The sequence below is a fragment of the Lutra lutra genome, chromosome 5 (assembly GCF_902655055.1).
Source record: "Lutra lutra chromosome 5, mLutLut1.2, whole genome shotgun sequence".
Classification (NCBI taxonomy): Eukaryota; Metazoa; Chordata; class Mammalia; order Carnivora; family Mustelidae; genus Lutra; species Lutra lutra.
Window position 1 is genome coordinate 87,627,154 of NC_062282.1, and position 19,147 is coordinate 87,646,300.

The window sequence follows — 19,147 nt, forward strand, 5'->3', positions numbered from 1 at the left end:
ACTTTCATATAATTCTTTCCACTCGTTCTCACCAAAAAGTCCATGAAGTATAGGATTCAGATAAAAGAAAAAGACATAAAGACAGAGTAAGAGATTTGTACAAATCCAGTGGCTTGAAATAGGAAAAAAACTATCCCTTATTGAGCCTATGCTACATATGAGCCAAGCACTGTCCTAAATGCTACATGTGAATTCATTCCTTTAATTCTCTTTACCACCTATGAGGTAAGCATTCACTCACAACTGTCCAAGTACTCTCTACCTGCCATTTTGTACATAAGAAATCAATAGCTTCAAAAGCTAAGTAACTTCAAGTTCACCCAGCTAGGAAGTAACAGGTATTATTTAAAGCTGGATCTAATTCTAAAAGCTTTATGTTGAAGGCTTACCCACCCCCACACTGCAAGAATTTGAACCCAGGCCTCCTTGTTTGGGCCCATTCCATAACTGCTAAATCATAGATGGAATATTTTGATGTTTTATTCTATCTATTTTATTCTATCTTTCACTACTTGAAACTGTCCTGTGAGATGTTCTCCAAATAGTTCATGATTGGCCTAGCTGTCCAAAATGAAGTTGGGAATCTCTCAGAAAATATTTAGCTAATTAGCAAATCCCCTTTTCGTTTTGAAGTAGAGAGGCAAAGCCAGATGATCCCTGTTGAGTTTAAATAAAGGGGCTTCTGGGGAGGTAGATTATCAACATTTATCACACTTTGGCTCTGTCATCAAGTCACAAATTAAATGTTGACATTTGGATTAAGCAAAATCATGTAGTTGCCCATTTTATCCAGTCTAAATTTTGTTAGCTGGTCTGTTTTAGAAACAATATGGCCAATGACTCTGCTATAAAACTTTAAAACCTTTTATTCCCTGTCAGCCCCAGATTAGAGTTTACCAGAAAAAAAGATTTAACAATTAGTAACTGCTCCAACCCCTTAAAGGAAACCTTCTGTCCCTGCTTATCTCGCTAGTGTAACCTTATTCAAATAGCTTCCTACTCAGAAATCAACTGGGGCTCCATCTGTAGAAATATGCAGTTCAGAAGATCTTTCCTTGCCCGTTTCTAACACTGTGAGAGACTTACAAGAACTGGGAAGTGTAGAGCATTTCTTTCTTTTTTTCATTCTGCTTGTTTGTTTTCATTATTTTGCTTTCGGTACTCAGGTTTAAAACATGCCACAGGTCAAAATACTACTAAATCCTTTCTCTAAATTCATTTATTTGATTCATTAAGGAGTGACGTTTCAGAAAGTAAAACCTGACATCTGAGCTCTAACACTATCTCTATAGCTCTACAGAGCTATTCCCTAAGAGCTGGGAAATCAAGTTTGAGGGAAGCATGTATGAGCTGATCAACACACCTATATAAACAATCCAAGTTAAAACAAGATGAATATGACAATCCCAGTGACCACAATATTTCAGAAGGTCCAAAGGATGATTAAGGAAGACAATGTAATAAAGTAATATTTACAGTTTTCTTTCATTTGGATACTACACACACACACACACACACACACACACACACACCCTGGAATACCATTTACAGAGTCTGTGTGCTTGGGATAGAAAGTATATTATAAACTTTGAAGGCCTTTCATTAAATGAACATACTGAAGTTCTAATTCTGAGTCCCAATTTTCTCTCTGTGAAAGAACTTTTTGATGAAGAATGATCTCTAAGGTCAAAAAACTAGCTTCTTCATCTTGCTTCCCATGCTCTTTACAAGTTCATCTATTATGACACAAGTTACATCCGATTGCTCTGTAATTAGCAGGGACACTTTCCTTCTGCTTCCTACCACTAGACATGAAGGTATTATGTCCTAGGCCAGGTACTAACCAGGACATGGTTTACTATGAAAATGTAGTAAGTGTTAATTAAAGTGAGATGACACCTATGGATCTACTCATTTCAAAGCCCCCATCCAAATTTTGAATGCTATTACTGTAACAAAGTTTTCAAAATCATCGCTATTCTAGAAATTCCCAGGAAGCAATCAGCCAACTATTACTAAAAACTATTTCAATAATAATTGGAATAAGACCCTTGGCACTTGTCTAACATCTATTGAACAATGATAAAATGTGTATAATCTTGCTTTAGTGAGATGATAAATCAGTGGATTAATTTTTCAAGTGGTTTTTCTATGGGATTATGGCAGCCCCTCCCAACCCCTTCCCAGGTGTTCCTCATATATTTCTTCCCTCATCAAAACTACATAAATCCCAAGCCCCGTTTTTCACAGCTCATTCTATGAGAACATTCTATCTGAACTATGTGGAGTGTTGTCATAAATAAACTTCCTGAGCCTTCCTCCAGCCCTGCTGAATTAGAAGGTCCAAAGGTGGAGCTCCTGAAGCTCCATGTTTCATAAACCCCACATGTGATTCTTATGCATACTCAAGTATGAGAACCACCGCTCAACACCACAAATTAAGATTGAAGGGCAAACAGGATAGAACTGTGAGCAACTGCTGAAGCAATTAAGCAGGCTGAGGTTTCCACTAGGTTATAAGAATAGAAGCATCTTGATTCCTGAAACTGCTATCCTGTGCTTTTGACTCAGAAGTCCCTATCCATCCATAATTACATATCTTCTGTTTTCTCTCAGCCTTTCCTTGTGAAAAGAATCATCTTTATGTCCCTTGTATGTCCCTTTATGTCCCTTAATATACATTTTACATTTAGAAAACAACATCCCTTCACCACCCACCTCCCTTCCACATTTCCTTCTACTTTTACCAAACCTCACATCTCTGCCTTTCCTATAAAGAAAGGAGGCATTGTAAAGGCTGCCTCCCTTATAGTTATGTCACCCAGGGTTCTGCTCAGTGGTAAAGTGCTTTCCTCTGAGCCAAAGATAACAAAATCACCTTATTTAATGGAGAACAAAACTCCATGCCAAGAAGAACATATTTTACTAAAAAGATGGGTGTTCATAAAAAATTTTAAGTGAGGGGTGCCTGGGTGGCTTAGTCAGTTAGGTGTCTGCCTTCAGCTCAAGCTGTAATCCCAGCCAGGGTCCTGGGATCCAGCCCCAGGTCGGGCTCTCTGCTCAGCACAGAACCTGCTTCTCCCTCTCCCTCTGTCTCCCATTCTGCCTATTTGTGCTCTCTGTCAAATAAATGAATAAAATCTTTAAAAAAAATTTTAGTGACCACATAAATATTCTGTTATAGACAAACATAAGCTTTTTGATGAAAACAAAAAAAATGACACTTATAAAAATAGTGCCATTTAGATAAAGAAGGTGTGGTACACACACACACACACACACACACACACACACACATGCACTGGAATACTATGCAGCCAGCAAAAGAAACGAAATTTTGTCTTTTGCAACGACGTGGATGGAACTAGAGGGTATCATGCTAAGCAAAATAAGTCAATCAGAGAAAGATAATTATTGTATGATCTCTCTGAAATGAAGAATTTCAGAGGCAGGGTGGGGGGTCGTGGGGCATAGAGAGGGAAAAAATGAAACCAGATGGGATCGGGAGGGAGACAAACCATAAGAGACACTCAATCTCATGAAACAAACGGAGGATTGCTGGGGGATGAGGGGGTAGGGATAGGGTGGCTGGGTTTTGGACATTGGGGAGGGTATGTGCTATGGTGAGTGCTGCTAAATGTGTAAGCCTGATGATTCACAGACCTGTACCCCTGGGGCAAATAATACATTATATGTTAATAAAAAATTTATTATAGACACAAGAAAAGCTAGAAAGATGTTATTTCTATAATACTACTCTAAAATGAAAAGTGACAAAATATTGTTCCTTTTCCCAAAAAAAAAGGAAAAAAATGGTGCCATTTAGATGGATTTTCCTCCTGGATAGTACTCTGTTTCAAAGAGAAATAACATAGGAGTTTGCAGAGAATCTGATGGTCTTCCCAAAAGAAACTATATTCTGTGGAATATTCACTGATTTGCACATGTCTTTTCCACCAACAGGTGGGCATATTCTGAGATACTGAACCAAACAAGGAGACAGAATACTTTTGTTCCTATGATAAGAAATAAAGTGCAACCACAGAATGGATAATCGAAAAAAAAAAAGGCAATGAATCAATGAAAAGTGTGTTCCTTTAAAAGAAAATACAAACCAATGCATAGAAGAAAGAAACAGAAGGAGGGAGGGAAGAAAAGAGAAAGGAAGTACCTAATTCCATTAGCTGGAGAAAACCATTGCAAGACAAAAGGAGGAAAGAGTATGGATTTCAAGAAAGAGCATGATATAATGGGAGACCTAAGAAAGAGAGACACTGTTCACTTCTCTACTTCTCATGGGCTGGAAGAGGCTCCCTGAGCAGATTCCTCATGCCCTGGAGGAGAGGCTCTGAGAAGCAGCTTTGCCAAGGATGTATGGTTCTTTGAATTTTGCTTTTCAACTGTTAGATAACAGCTACATTAATGAAGGAATTTACCAAACTTCATCATGTTAATCCCTCCCACCCCACATAGAATGGAATGAGTGTCTTCTTTCCAAGAGAGAGAGAGGCGTCCTCCAAATTTTCCCAGCACTCAGATCCTGTCTTTAGTGGATCACCTCCAAGTCTCCAGATTTAAAAAAAAAAAAAAAAGAAAGAAAGAAAAGAAAAGAAAAGTTGAGTAAATAACCCACTGAGTGGGAAAGAGGATTGTTGATGAAATAAAGTACCCATCGCACCAGGTCATTTGCCACATCCCTCTGGCCATCCAGAAGAAATGTGAATTAAGCCCATCTCTTAATTAAGAAATTTTCTGGGTAGCTGCATAGCTGAGCCATCCCATAAAGGTAAGGTAGGGGTTGTGAGCAGCAGAAAAAGTAGGCTGCGATGATGAGACATGTTATTCATCACCGTCCTTTCCCCATAACCCATTCCTCTGAGAGATAATGTTGTTCATAAGGGGCTCAAAATGTGAATAACATAAAAATGTTAGAATTGAGACAGATTTCTAGTCTAGAAACAAAACCACCACTGCTGTAGTTAAAACTGTTTTTTAACACAGAGGAACACCATCCAGTGTTGCCAACTTACTGCCCTACTGCTTCAGCTAACTACAAGGAATGAACATTTATTGAATGTTCACTATACGGGCTAAGCATTTCCATGCATTATCTCTTTTGAAAATCATATTTACAACAAATATGATGCCTAGAGCATGCCTAGAGCACAGAATCCATAGGTAGAGATTATTGTTCAGAGAAATTATTTCACCAAAATAATTAGAGCCACTTAATCAGCTGCTTTGCAAACCCTGATTTTTTTTTTTTTAATCTTGGTTCAGAAACAAGCTAAAAGAACACACACAGTACCCTAAACCCAACCTTGAAGTTGTCCTTGTTTCAATCACATGCTCTTATTTGCAAACCCTGCCTTTACATTAAAGGCCAACCTTGTTGGGTGTGGCTGGCATGCCCACACAGGAGACGTGTGCATTTCTTTTTGGGGATCAGTTTCTGGGACAATCTCAGAGCAGTGTCACCACGTGGATCTCATCCAAATCTCAGGGTGAAAGCTGAGGTGCTGAATAAGAGGATATCTCAGAACAACAACAACAACAACAAAAAGGAGCCTGACCATAGCTTAATGGGAAACAACTGTCAATTCTGGAGGCCAGTTCAGGCTGCAGGGAGGCAGAGCATTATAGTGTGACAACTTGGACCTCGAGAGAATCAAGCATGGATTGTCCACTGTGCCCCCTGGTATACCAGGAAAACCTGGGAAGTCTATGGCAGCACCACACAATACCAGCTCCAGACAGCTGTCCAAAAAGTGGCCCATAAAGCAACTCGTACAGTCAGCAACTCTGAAACAAATACTGCTTACAAATACAGCGCCAGTTGGGCCACTTTGCCAGGAGCAAATGTGATCTTTCTTGCAATTACTTCAGCAACCTGCCTTCTTAAGATTAGAAGAAATCAGCTCTGGAGAGGTTAGATGCAGTTGTAGAAAAAAAAAAAAAAAATGCCTGAGCTTTGGAAAGAAAGTTGTACATGTACTTGACCCAGTTACAATCTTCCTTTCTCTTTTCCCCTACCCACTATTCAGGAGCCTCTTTCCTTACTTCTAATTATTTTTTTTCCATTGCAACATATTTTTCATCTTAGAGTTAGATTTCATTCATTTCAATCTCCTTTTCTTCTATAATGTTTTCTTTAAAAAAATTTCTATGAAAACACATTAAAAGTTGTCTACTAAAAAAAAAGTTGTCTACTATAAGACATAAAAAAAAATACAAAGAAGCAAAATAAAATCATTTCTTATCCCACCACCTGGATGATCACAATCTTTTTCTTTATTAATCCCAGGTCTTTTAATTTTTCTTTGTGTTAGTGTGTGTGTGTGTGTGTGTTTGTACATATATTCAGTTATTTTACAAAACTGGGATCATTCCAAAACACAGTTTTGTGATCTGTTTTCTAATTATGATGGCAGCATATTCTCAAGCTATTAAGTACTCTTTGAAAAATACATTTCTTTAAATAATTACATATTTACTATTCTTTTTCAGGCTTTGACATTCTGAGTGTAGTATATTAAGTGGAATAATACATGGATTTTTTTTCCCTTTTTAATGTAACTACGAACCATTTGTATTTGATTGTACTCACTTTTGATGTACTTCTCTATTGTTTTTCAAAATCAGACATTTTAAGAGCAGCCAATTAAGTTGAAAACACTTAAGAACACCAGGAAAGATTCACTGATGGTATAATACTAGCGATACCTAAGCCAGCTACATGTCTCAAAACAGCCCTATATATCTACAATCAAAGTTCACCTCCTAGGAATAAGAGATTGTTTCTTATGATTTTAAGAGTTGAAATAGGCTGGCTTAGTTAAAATAGGCTCATTGTGACCTGTGATAGCACTGTATCCCCTGCTATTGGCCATCCACTTGTAAACATCTGAATACTTGTATCCCATCAGATGGCCTTTATTAGCCTCACACCGTCTAGACTTTTAGAAAAATCTGGATAAGTGACTGCATTATTAGTAGGATTAAACTTTCTAACAACTATTATCCCCAATGTCTGGCTTCAAACTGGTTGTTTGGAGCTCTCAGAAAACATGCTCCCCAAGAAACAAGCTCTAAGTGGTAAAGAGCTGACCAGGACCTGAGGCCACAATATGCCATGCTACAAATATCATGTAACAGTGTCACAGTGATACTGGCGGAATACTGGTGGGATCAGTGGGATCAGTGACTTTCTCATTTTTCACCTCAGCTACCCAGCAGCAGGAGTGAAGATTTCAGAAGGCAATTTTGGGACACTCAGAGAGGCAGAGTGGTGACAGGAAAGTTCAGGGGCTCCCAAGAAACCTGTCTCTTTCTCAGTGTGGGTCAGCTTTCAGGCACTCCGCACTGAGCACTGCTTCAACTTTCTACCGTCACCATATTGTGACCCCCACCACCTCCCCCCTCCTCCGGCTCAGGCTTTGCCTACTTCCCAAATTCTCTCAAGCCTTCCTTTTCCTATAAGCAAGTTCAAAATCTCTTTTGAGGTTTTCTAGGAGCATGTGTTGCTAGGAATACTACGAATGTTAAAAGCTTCCTCCTAAATTTACCTCCCTCTTAAATTCATTAATATAAGATATTAATTTTAATACCCTATAGTGAAAGACAAGGGTAACAATAAGGAATTAGGGAAGCTTCAGAGTACACAGAGGCCTAAAGAAAAACAGGCATCTACATTTCAGAGCAGCATTCTAAGCCAATGACTCCCTTGATCGTTGGGTGCCCTGCAGAGCAAGGAGGGAGAATGAGAGGATAAGATAGAGATAAGGATTCTTCCATGTGAGACCTCATGAATAGCAAAGGGAGAAAACCTACATAAGAATCAGTCTCTGGTCCTCTTTTCCACCTTTTTGTTATTTGCATTTCCACCACTTGTGTGGATGGGAAATAGGGTATGTTAAAACAGTAATGAGTATTTCTCAAATTCTTATCAGGGTTCAGGCACTGGGATTATACAAATGAGAAATAAGACTCAAAGAAGTTAGAATAGAAACAAGGACAAAGGGAAGCAGGAAAAAAGGGAAGAGGGATGGAAGTCCCAAAGAGTGTCATCTGGGAGGAGAAAACAGCCCTCTGTTCCCTGACTGCCATTTCCTGATCCCTGGCTGAAATGGGGCCACCATCCTGAAGACTATTCCTACGTATGGAATAGATGTAAAGCATGCATTTGTATTCTGATTTCCTTTCAGATATTCTGGCATCGTGTACACACCACCATGGCATGTTTCAGTTTCTACCAAAACAAAAAACCCTCAGAAGAAATTATTTACAGCTTAATGTTGGCAAGCAGACAGCCACTCCACTCTCTCCAACCTGCACTGTCAAGCTCTGAATTTGGTTCCAAAATCCCAGTCTAGTCTATAGTCTTCAATGCTGAAAATAAATTGCAATTTAAACATGAATTCTATTATTTTCAAATAGAATAGTGCTTGTCTTACTTTCAATTGTTCTTACATGAACTAATAGGAATTTGTTTTCCTTTTCAAGGATCACTCATTTTTAAATTTCATTTCTTTTTTTTCCCTTTAGCTGGTTATACCAGATTTTTCCCCCAATGTTTTAACCTCTTTATTCTAAAGCTCTCCAATAAATCAAAGTTGTAGACACTTTTCTTACAGTCTCTAGAAAAACTCTCTTTCCTAAGTAATTTAGAACTTTATCTTCTCATTTTAATAAATCACTTAGCATTTGTTGTTATTCTCATTGATGAATAATATTAGCAACAAAGACAGCAACCACAAAACCATTCCTAAGCAAAGGAGATGAATTGGAAAGCTCAGGCAAAAACTGATAATATTCTCTCATACCTGGCCAATTCCATGTTATTGCTCAGTTCAGAATGTGGCATTACAAATGTTGTGGAAACAAAAATATGAGCATCCCTGGGAAAGTCGTGTTTTCAAAGAGCAAGAAAACATTTGACAATCATGCAGAAAAGGTCTAGACACTCCAGCAGTGTAACAGGAAGAGGGTATAATTCTTACTGGCAGTAAAGCCAACAAAAAGGGATATATAAGAAGAGTCCCTGGACTGTCCATTATAAAGCAAAAATTCTTTGGGCTTCTTCCTGGGTCCAGCTGTCCCTTCAGTATGGAATATAAGCAACTGCTTCATTAACACCACCAGCAGTTAGAAGTTCTTTGCAATCTGGGGCACCTGGGTGGCTCAGTGGGTTAAGCCTCTGCCTTTGGCTCAGGTCACGATCTCAGGATCCTGGGATTGATTCCCACATTGGGCTCCCTGTTCAGCAGGGAGCCTACTTCCCCCTCTCCCTCTGCTACTCCCCCGACTTGTGCTCTCTCTCCTTCTCTCACTCTCTGTCAAATAAATAAATTCTTAAAAAAAAAAAAAAAAAGAAGTTCTTTGCAATCTAAGCACAGGGGACAACTTCATTGTTGAAGGGAAGTATACTCTAGTTCCCTGGGTCATAGCCATGACAAATCTCAGAGGCAAAACAAGATTTTCTTCATTGTTCTCATGGGACACAAAGTCTTTCTGAAGCTTAGAGTTCAATTTTTACAGGCACTTTACTTTTGCCTTCAGAATTACTTTATATTTACATGGTGAAATCTCTTAATTTCCACAGGCAAATTTATTCCCTATAAAAGAAGTAAAAAAATCAAAGATGTTTAAAAAGCTCAGAAACTTCAGTCCAGAGACTTACAAACACTTTGGATTTGATTTATGTTTTCTGTCCCTTGGTGTGATTATTTATGTGGGTTAGGTTATTATGGATAAACAGAACTTGTTCTAAAATTTAGATAAATGGATAAGTGAATAAAGATGCCATTCATATTCATATGTGTACACACACACACACACACACACACACACACATAGGAATATTTTTCAGCCATGAGCAGAATAAAATGTTGCTATTCACAACAATATGTATGGACCTCAAGAGCATTATGCTAAGTGAAATAAGTCAGACAGAAAAAAACAAATGCCATATAATCTCACTTATACGTGGAATATAAAAAAAATTGAAAGAAAGACATAAATACAGAGAACAAACTGATGGTTAGCAGAGCACAAGGAGTGAGGGAATGGCAAAATAGGTTAAGGGGATTAAGAGGAACAAACTTCTAGGTATAAAATAAGTAATGGAGATGAAAAGTACAGCCTAGGGAATATAGTCAATAATATTGTAATAACTTCGTAATGTGCCAGATGGTAACTACACTTATTGTGGTGAGCATTTTGTAATATATATAATTGTTTAATCACTATGTTGTACACCTGAAATTAATATAACATTGTATGTCAACTATACTTCAATAAAAACATACATAAATAATTAGGTGAAAAGGAAATCATTACAAGTATTTATAGCACATTAGTAATAGCCTAATATGGACCATTGCTTTAGTTTTACTCTTTAATCACTAATAATTATATCTTAATAAGCCCTACCTTTCATTGTGTGTGTTATTTACAAAGCACAATTTCAGTAGCTATAGTTTTTCTTTGTAAAGTTTTATGTGATATTTTTCAAATGAATAAACTCTCTATTTTAGTATTCATTTCCTTATTTAATTTTCCCCTAATTTTATTTTTCATAATTTTATCTCTCATGCACACCTTTTTTTTTCTCATAACTTTTTAATTGAAATATAGTTGAAACACGTTACATTAGTTGCAGGTATACAAAATAGTGATTTGATAAGTCTGCAATATGCTATACTCACCAAAGTACAGCTACCTCTATTACCATACAGTGGTATTACAATACCACTGAATATATTCCCTATGCTGTACCTTTTATCCCCATGACTTATTCATTCCATAACCAGAAGTCTGTATCTCCCACCCCCCTTCACCCATGTTGCCTATACCCCACCTCCCATTTCTTTCATTATTTTAAACATACTAATTTTATAATATCCTAAATTTCATACCGCTTTATTAAGTTCCTGGGATATAAACTTTCCAAATTTTAGTTCCCCCATCATTTCATTCTATGGCACATGGTGTGTGTGTGTGTGTGTGTGTGAATTTTGTATGCTGTGAAGTGCAGAAAATACTTTGAGAATGATTTTGAGTTTTCCTACAAAGGAAGGCCCAGGGGTTTCATTACTCCACAGTCAGTTTTTATACTAATTTTTCAGTTTGAGATTCCCCAAGATGCAGGTAGGTTAAATTTGGGTTCTATACCCACGTGCAGCACACTCATGTGGATATTATTTTTTCTACCAGAACCCAGGATACTCAGGAGCTATCTCAGAGCTTTGCTGGACCAGTGGAGAGTTTTTAAAGTGTACCTTTTATTGAAAGAGCAGGCATGAGCTTAGCCTCATAGTAGGATCTCAGGAGCCTTAAGTAACCCAAGGACAGATCTTTGGGCATTAAAACCCCACCATCTATCTAAACATTTGGGTCATATATCAATGTTTAATTCTCTTCTGCCATGGTGACATCTGCTCATTAGCTTACCACTCCAGTTTGTGTTTCCTCTTTGCTTCTGGTAGAGATTTCACTTTCTTCTTTTGAGCATCACTTTCTATTTTTAATATTTTATAAGTTTTTAAAAAATTAGTTATTTCTATGTGTTTGTTGTGCGCAGGTCTTCTACAATAGACTGTCATGATGCTGGAACCAAAAATTCAAAGAACTTTTTTTTTTTAAACAACGTATTTATTTATTTGAGAGAGAGAGAGAGCATGCATGCAGATAGGAGGGGGAGAGGTAAAGGGAAAGACTCCACACTGAGCATTGAACCCAACATGGGGCTTGATCTCACAACCCTGAGATCATGACCTGAGCCAAAACCAAGAGTCAGATGTTTAACCAACTGTACCATTCAAGTGCACCAAAAATCTAAAGAACTTTAATGTAATTTTCTCATTTGTTCATCATGCCAGTGAGGTAAACAGAATTCACCCTCACAATTTTATAGGTGAGGGAACAGAAAGACACTCAGACCTGTTAAGTCACAGAGCCAGTGCATGATGAAACAAGGCCTACAACATCTAGACCTTCCTTCTTTCCACTCTGCTAGAGATTCCTCAGGGGATACTTTGAGCCTTTTGACTCTAGACACTGTCTTCAGGCTGAATAAATAATGCCTTAATGTATATATTCTACTACACTTCAAATATTTCTAGATTTTGTGATTAATAAATATGAGTTCATTTAAAAGGAAAACTCCCTGCAAGTCCTCTTCTTGGTACCTGTCCCAAAGAATAGTTGTTTACACAATTCTAAGGAGACCCATACATACAAAGGATGTTTCAGAGAACAAATGTACCATACATATAAAGCAGCACCAAATATATACATATTTTTATATATTAATAAGATAGTAGAGAAAAGATATGGATGGAAATGAACTATAGGAATATGAGCAGTTTCCTCCAGGGAGAAGACAAGAAATGGGGCATGGGTAAGAAGTGAGAAAGAAGGTACAGTTTTATGGGTTTATTCTAATTTAATCAACAAAAATGTAGATGTATATTAATTATATAACTAAAAATTAATGAACAGTTATATATAAATACATTCAAACAGATACCATGTACCTGAACTCGCAAAAGCCTTTTTTGTTTACATTTTGTAATTTCTCAATCCACAGATACTAAAAAGACATACGTTAATGAAAATTGTTGAAGCATAATGGGCCTCACAATCACATAACTGGGGACCTCTATCCTTAGCCATATGCCTCTTTTAAGTAATTTATGGCTATGCTGCTGAGGATGGAAAAGCAATATGCATTTACTGTGAATCAGTAAGTCCTAGATGTATCAAGTCCATGACTAAGGCTAGTAGATCACAAAGAGGTTTGCATTAAGTAAGCAAGTGTCATATGAACCTGCCATTGCCACAAACATTAATGTAAGAAAGGCAATATATCAGAGGTCCTCACTGTGAAAACAGTCTTTATTTGCACATGGACCAATAAAATGGGCAAAATGTTAAGATCAAACAACCAAAAAAAAAAAAAAAAATTACACATCTTTACACATCTTTTTTGTGTCTTTCTCACATGTTATCTCTTGTCTTTGGAGATTCTTGCTCCCTGATGAAGGTTAGGCATGCTGGGTATTTTTCTTACCACTGAAAATAGCACTTATCCTGTTTTTCCCTTAATTCTTGAAGTTTTTGTTTAAAAAAAAAAAAAAAGGAGGGGAAGTAGCCCAATAGTAAGGCTATTGAAACTTAACCCTCCTTCTGGGAGAAATTCTTACAAATACAGACTGAAGGACCTTTACATTCAAGTCATTTATAGCTACTAAATACCCTGTGGTACTCCAGGAGGGCTCATGGTGAAGAGGCCCAAGAAAATACAATAGGGGAAATGCACAAAAACAATCAGACATCAACTGTGAAAGAGCAATGCATAAACCTATATATCCCACTGCTGACAAATGGTTCAGCCTCCCTCATTCTAGTAATTTTTTTCAGACCACCATGAATGCACCTTTGTCAGGAATGAAAAAGGAACACTAGCCAACACGTACCTGTAAAATGGGAAATGTCTTTAAAGGGAGAAGGTCAAATTATTCAATAAATACAAATCCATTTATAGATCTGGAAGTAGCCAGAAATAAGTTCTACAATGCCAAGCTAAAACAGTCAGGTAAAATTGGACTCTCGCAATGATCTGCAAACTCCTCTCCAGAGTATCAAGAGCCCTCAGGAGCATGCAAGAGTCTAGACTACTTGACAAAGCCTCACAGAGAACCGCTCTGAACTTTGAATTAAACCAGGTTTAAAAAAAAAAACAACAAAAAACCAGATCTATCAAGTCAATGGGCAAGTCAAAACATTCATGGATATCAGTGCTGTTCAGTGAGGTCTAGACCCATGTTTCTTAGTGAAATCCCTACATGACAGGACTCAGAGAAAACATTTCTTATCAAAAGAAAAAAATATGCTCAGAAATCATGGGAGAAATTCTCCAAATGCTTGTTTTAGAAAACAACTTCCCATCACTTAAAAAAAAAAATTTCCTGCTACATGACCATTTTCATACAGATTTAAGCACTTTATACAATTTGCAAATGCAGCTAAAGTCATTTCTCAGACCTTGGGTGATGAACACAAAGACTGCAGTACCTCATGGGACCATGGAAATTGAAAAGCTCTGTTTTTCAAGTAAGTCACATTAACTTTAGAAATGCCAACCAGGCAAAGCTCTTAGCTCTTTTTTCAGTTTCTCCATAATAAGCACCATTGTACTCAAACTTTAATGAGTTTTACTATTATCCCTTCAAGCAAGGGCAAGTCTTATATCCACAGAAACATTCTTATGAATCTGAACAGAAGTATCTCATTTACTTTTACCCACTAGATAGCATCCTGGCTCAAAGGCTACAATAAAAAGTCATATTGCGTAGGGAATTCAACCTTGAGTTCTCATTCTTTCAGTATGGCTTAGTTGTTCTCAGCTATGCATAAGATCTCCTGATGTGAAAAGGGTTAGTAGTTTGGGCAGATATGGCTAAGTATCAACAGGGAGTAAGAATCAGGTCCAAGATTCCATCAAAAGCATGTATCATCATGCAAGTCAGACTACTCATCACAAGAGTGTTACTGCTACCAAGGTCCTTAGAGGTCTACCTAATTTTTCCATTTGACACAGAAGGAAGGAAATTACAACTTCAGCTATCATCAGAGGGGCATTTTGCTTTAACGCATTCTCTGACTGAATTCTCAGTGCTATAATCTGAGAATCAGATACTATCATTATCCCATTTAGAGACAAGAAAACTGTGGCTGGGAAGACCAAGGACTTCCTTTGGATATCCACTCAAATGTCATCTTATCTGTGAGGTGTTCCCCTTGTACGACAACAATCTCTCTGACACTCCTTCTCCCTCTTATTCTGCTTTATTTTTCTCCCTGTCACTTATTTCTATCTGACACATTTATATTTTCACTATGTTCCCTTCTAGCAATACAAGCTTCATGGAAAATAGGCTTTGCTTTGTTCACAGCTATATCCCCAGCACAGAGAGTACCTGGCACATAGTTGGTACTCAATAAATATGTGGTGAGTAAAAAGTTATTAAAGAAACCTGCCCCAGGCCACAGAGCTAGTAACTAGTAGACCCAGAATTTGGACCTAGACCTATAACTCTCAAGCACACACTTTGAACCATTTTGCTGTTACTTGAGGGTTACTTCATTTTCTCTAAGGAATCCGCTTACTTCGCTAAGATACTTTGCAAGAATTCCAGGCTGTCTTTAATCTTCTCTGGTTGCCTCCTCTCCCCTTGTGGTAGTTAAGCTCTAAGGATATTGATTTGAACAAAAGAGGACACACGGACTGGGGATCCTAGAGGAGGCTCTATGCCTAGCTAACTGGTTACCGAACTTTTCTATATCTTGCTTCATCAACAACAAGTATTCTCTCTGCTTAAGGTCTAACTCTATTATTCTAAATTCTTAGAACAAATATTTACAATGTGCTAAAGAATCCCCAGTAATTCCAAATGATGGCAGAAGCCTCCTAATCAAAATTAATTTTAATTGAATTATAATTTTAAAATAACTGCATATGTTATATCCACATTCTGCATGCCCAAGCCCCTCCGTGCCAAAAAAATAATGTTTTTTAAATTCTTGATAGAAATGTCTACAAGAAAATACAAAAAATATTAACAGAGTGGGTATTTGAGACCAGTAATGACTTTTTTTCTTCTCATGTTTCTATATTTACCAAATTACCTTTGTAATGGAAAAATATAGCTTATCTTAAAAAGAAATCTAAAGGGGCGCCTGGGTGGCTCAGTGGGGTAAGCTTCTGCCTTCTGCTCAGGTCATGATCCCAGGATCCTGGGATCGAGTGCCACATAGGGCTCTCTGCTCAGCGGGGAGCCTGCTTCCCCTCTCCCCGCCTGCCTCTCTGTCTACTTGTGATCTGTCTGTCAAATAAATAAATAAAATCTCAGGCGCCTGGGTGGCTCAGTGGGTTAGAGTCTATGCCTTTGGCTCAGGTCATGATCCTAGAGTCCTGGGATCAAGCCCCACATCTCAGCAGGGAGCCTGCTTCCTCCTCTCTCTCTGCCTACTTGTGTCTGTCAAAAAAATAAATAAAATTTAAAAAATAAATAAATAAATAAATAAAATCTAAAAAGTAATAATAATAAATAAATAAATTTTAAAATAAAATAAAGGTATATCCAACATAATTTTAAGACAAATGGAGTTTTATCAAGAATGCAACAATTCATTCATTCTATAATTTATTAAGTATCATTATGTGATAGGCACTGTAGTATTCCTCAAAAAAAAAAAATCAGTGTTTAATTTATAAAGTGTAGTAACACCAAGAGTCCAGGATAAAAGATTTTGCTAGATTTGTTTCCATTTTATGAATGGGTAAATTTAATGATAAGATAGGGAAAAAAGGGACTTGGCCTCTTACTCTGACCCTTTAACATTTACCTTTTCCATAAACACCTGAGAACTGCCTAGAGATTCATTGTCATTCACGTGATCAATGGATTTTAATTCACCTGAAGAGTCTACTTAATACTGATTCAACTCTAGAGTAAGCCAAGGATCTTAATCAGAAGCTGGACATTTTACCCAATAAATTGAGTAAAATTTTCAGTTTGGAATCCTTCCCCCTTCTTTTTTCCCATTCTGGTGGTCCCTCTGACCCTCTCATTCCCCTGGTCCCTGGAGGCTCTGTTCACGCAGATTTTTTTTTTTTATCAACCAGTGCTTTCAGCCCTATCAAGAGCCAGCTTCACAGTGCCTATCCTCTCAGATTTGGCCAAAGCAGAACAACGTGACTAATAAGAGAAGAACAAGAAGAAAGCAGTCAGGCTTTTCTGTAGCCCCAATTTATTGAGTCATTAATGGCCTTGGTGTCACCTAGTCTTCCAAAAACAACAGGGCAGTAATTAGCTTGGCTTGGCCAGTTAGCAGCCCTCAATAAAAAGCAGTAAAATGGAAAAACAAAAAATAAAATAGGTTTACAAGAAACATACCTTTAAACATTTTATTATCATTTAAAATGAAAAGGTTTAGACTTTTAATTACATAATTAATAGTCAAAAAGCTACTTGTCTGGACAGAAGGCATACCAACTTCAAGCACCAGAGCAAGGGTGCCTAGGAGCAACTTGGGCACAGGAAGGTGCAAATTATAAATTCATTTATGGACAGAAACAATGTCTAAAAGCCTCTGATCTCCCTCCTGAATTTTCTTCCAGAGAGGAGTAAGTATTCTGCTGTCCCCAAAGGAGCCGCGAGGACTGGCAGCCTAGGAACCTCACAAGGCAATTAGCAAATTATCTTTTACCTTCAGTAAAACAACACTTAAATTTTGGACTTGATGCCCACTTCACAAACACCCTTGTTATGTTTTCAGTAAATAAATAAAATTTCAGTATGTGTGTATTTATGTGTATATATACACATATATATATATTTATTAATATATAATACACATACAAATCCATGAACCAACCACAAAGGCAAACATAAATGTCACTTCAGGTTAGCATCAATGTTAATATCAGTTTAATTATTCAGGTTTTTTCCCAAGGTCATCTTGACTTGTAATGTTACAATGTAGAACTGAATAAGTCTTAGATGTTTGAAGTTAGGAGTGAGACAGCTGGGTCTTCTCAAAACCACTGTCTAGTTCATCTCCAAATCCATATCCTCATGAGCAAAAACTAATGTTACCATTGTTACTGAGAATGGTCCTGGTCCTGGTGACATTATCCCTCTCCATGGTCACATTTGAACAGGTACTGCTACTACAGTATCTTGAGTGAGGGCTGTGATGAGACCCTAATACCAAGCTAAAGGTAAAAGAGAAAAAAAACAAAGAAATGAGGGAGCCAAAGCTAAGAGAACAAGACCACATAAGATGTGAGCCCTTAAGGGGAGTGGCCAACAGTCCAAACCACAGTGTGCAAAGGAGCAAGGTAATCTAAGCTCAGTGCAGAGCAGAATGAAAGGTGCTCTGAGATGCTGAGTGGATGCAACACTTGGAGACTCCAGACAGACAAGTATCAACACAGGATTCTAAAATATCTTAGCTCAGTGCAGGACCTTGCCCAAGAAAAAAGTCTCTATAAAGAGTTGAAGAAGTGTAGACTGCAGCTAAGTAAGCAGGCTACACTTCAACCCTAGTTCTAAAAAGACAAAAAGTAAGGAATGAGAAGGCCAAAGCTCATATAACAATGCCTATGCTCATGGCCATAGTGAGGGCAGGGAAAGTCAGAGTAAGGCAAGAAGAACCACAGTGGCTAATACCTTCAAAGCCTTGACCAAGATTGGCTCAGAACTGGAATCTGTTGGTAGAAGTTTCCTGATATTGTATCAGAGCTGAGGGGAACTGAGGGAAATCTGTAACTAAAAGGCCCTAATGGGAAAAAAATGTATTGAAATAACTATAATATAGTTCTTAAAATCTGACATCTACCCTAGCCTGAGGGTAGGTGGATAACTGCTTTTAAACCTTTCATGTTTCCTAAAAGTGAGCATTTGTGTGAAAATCAATACTCTGAATTCCCCAGTACATTTCTGCTACAATAGACAAGAATATGACTCCTCAGAGCACAGGCCTGGGTACATCTCCTTAGATATCAAGATGATTGGAGGCAAGAGCAACTGTCTTCCAGGTTCTATGTGGAGCCACCCTCCAAAGCCAGAAGAGAATAATTAAGACTAGGAATCTTAACAAGCTATCATCTTGATACTATAAGTGAATCCAGTGGTTGCATCTGCTCCTGGCCAGGAGTTTCCTAACCAGCTTCTGGATAAATGCTTAATTAACATTATTTTTACTCTGTCTAGATCTGTGGTTAAAAGGTTAGTCATGTTCTGTTTTACAACATGAGGGGAATTTGGTCCCTTGGAAACAGAATCGCTAACACAGACCATAGGCCAGTGGTTTTCAACTCAGGCAGCACAGAGAATCATCTGGAAACGTTTTTTTAAAAAACGGCAGTGTCAGGGCTCCACCCCTAGAGATTCTGACTTAATTTATCTGGGATAGACAACATGCCACAGAATGTTTTAAAAATTCACAGGTGATCCTTCCGAATAGCTAGGTTAAAAGCAGCTCTTCTCAAACTCTAATGGGCATATGAATCCCACAGGATCTTATAAAATAAGCAGATCTTGATCCTGTAGGTCTGAGGTGGAGCTTCCTAGTGATG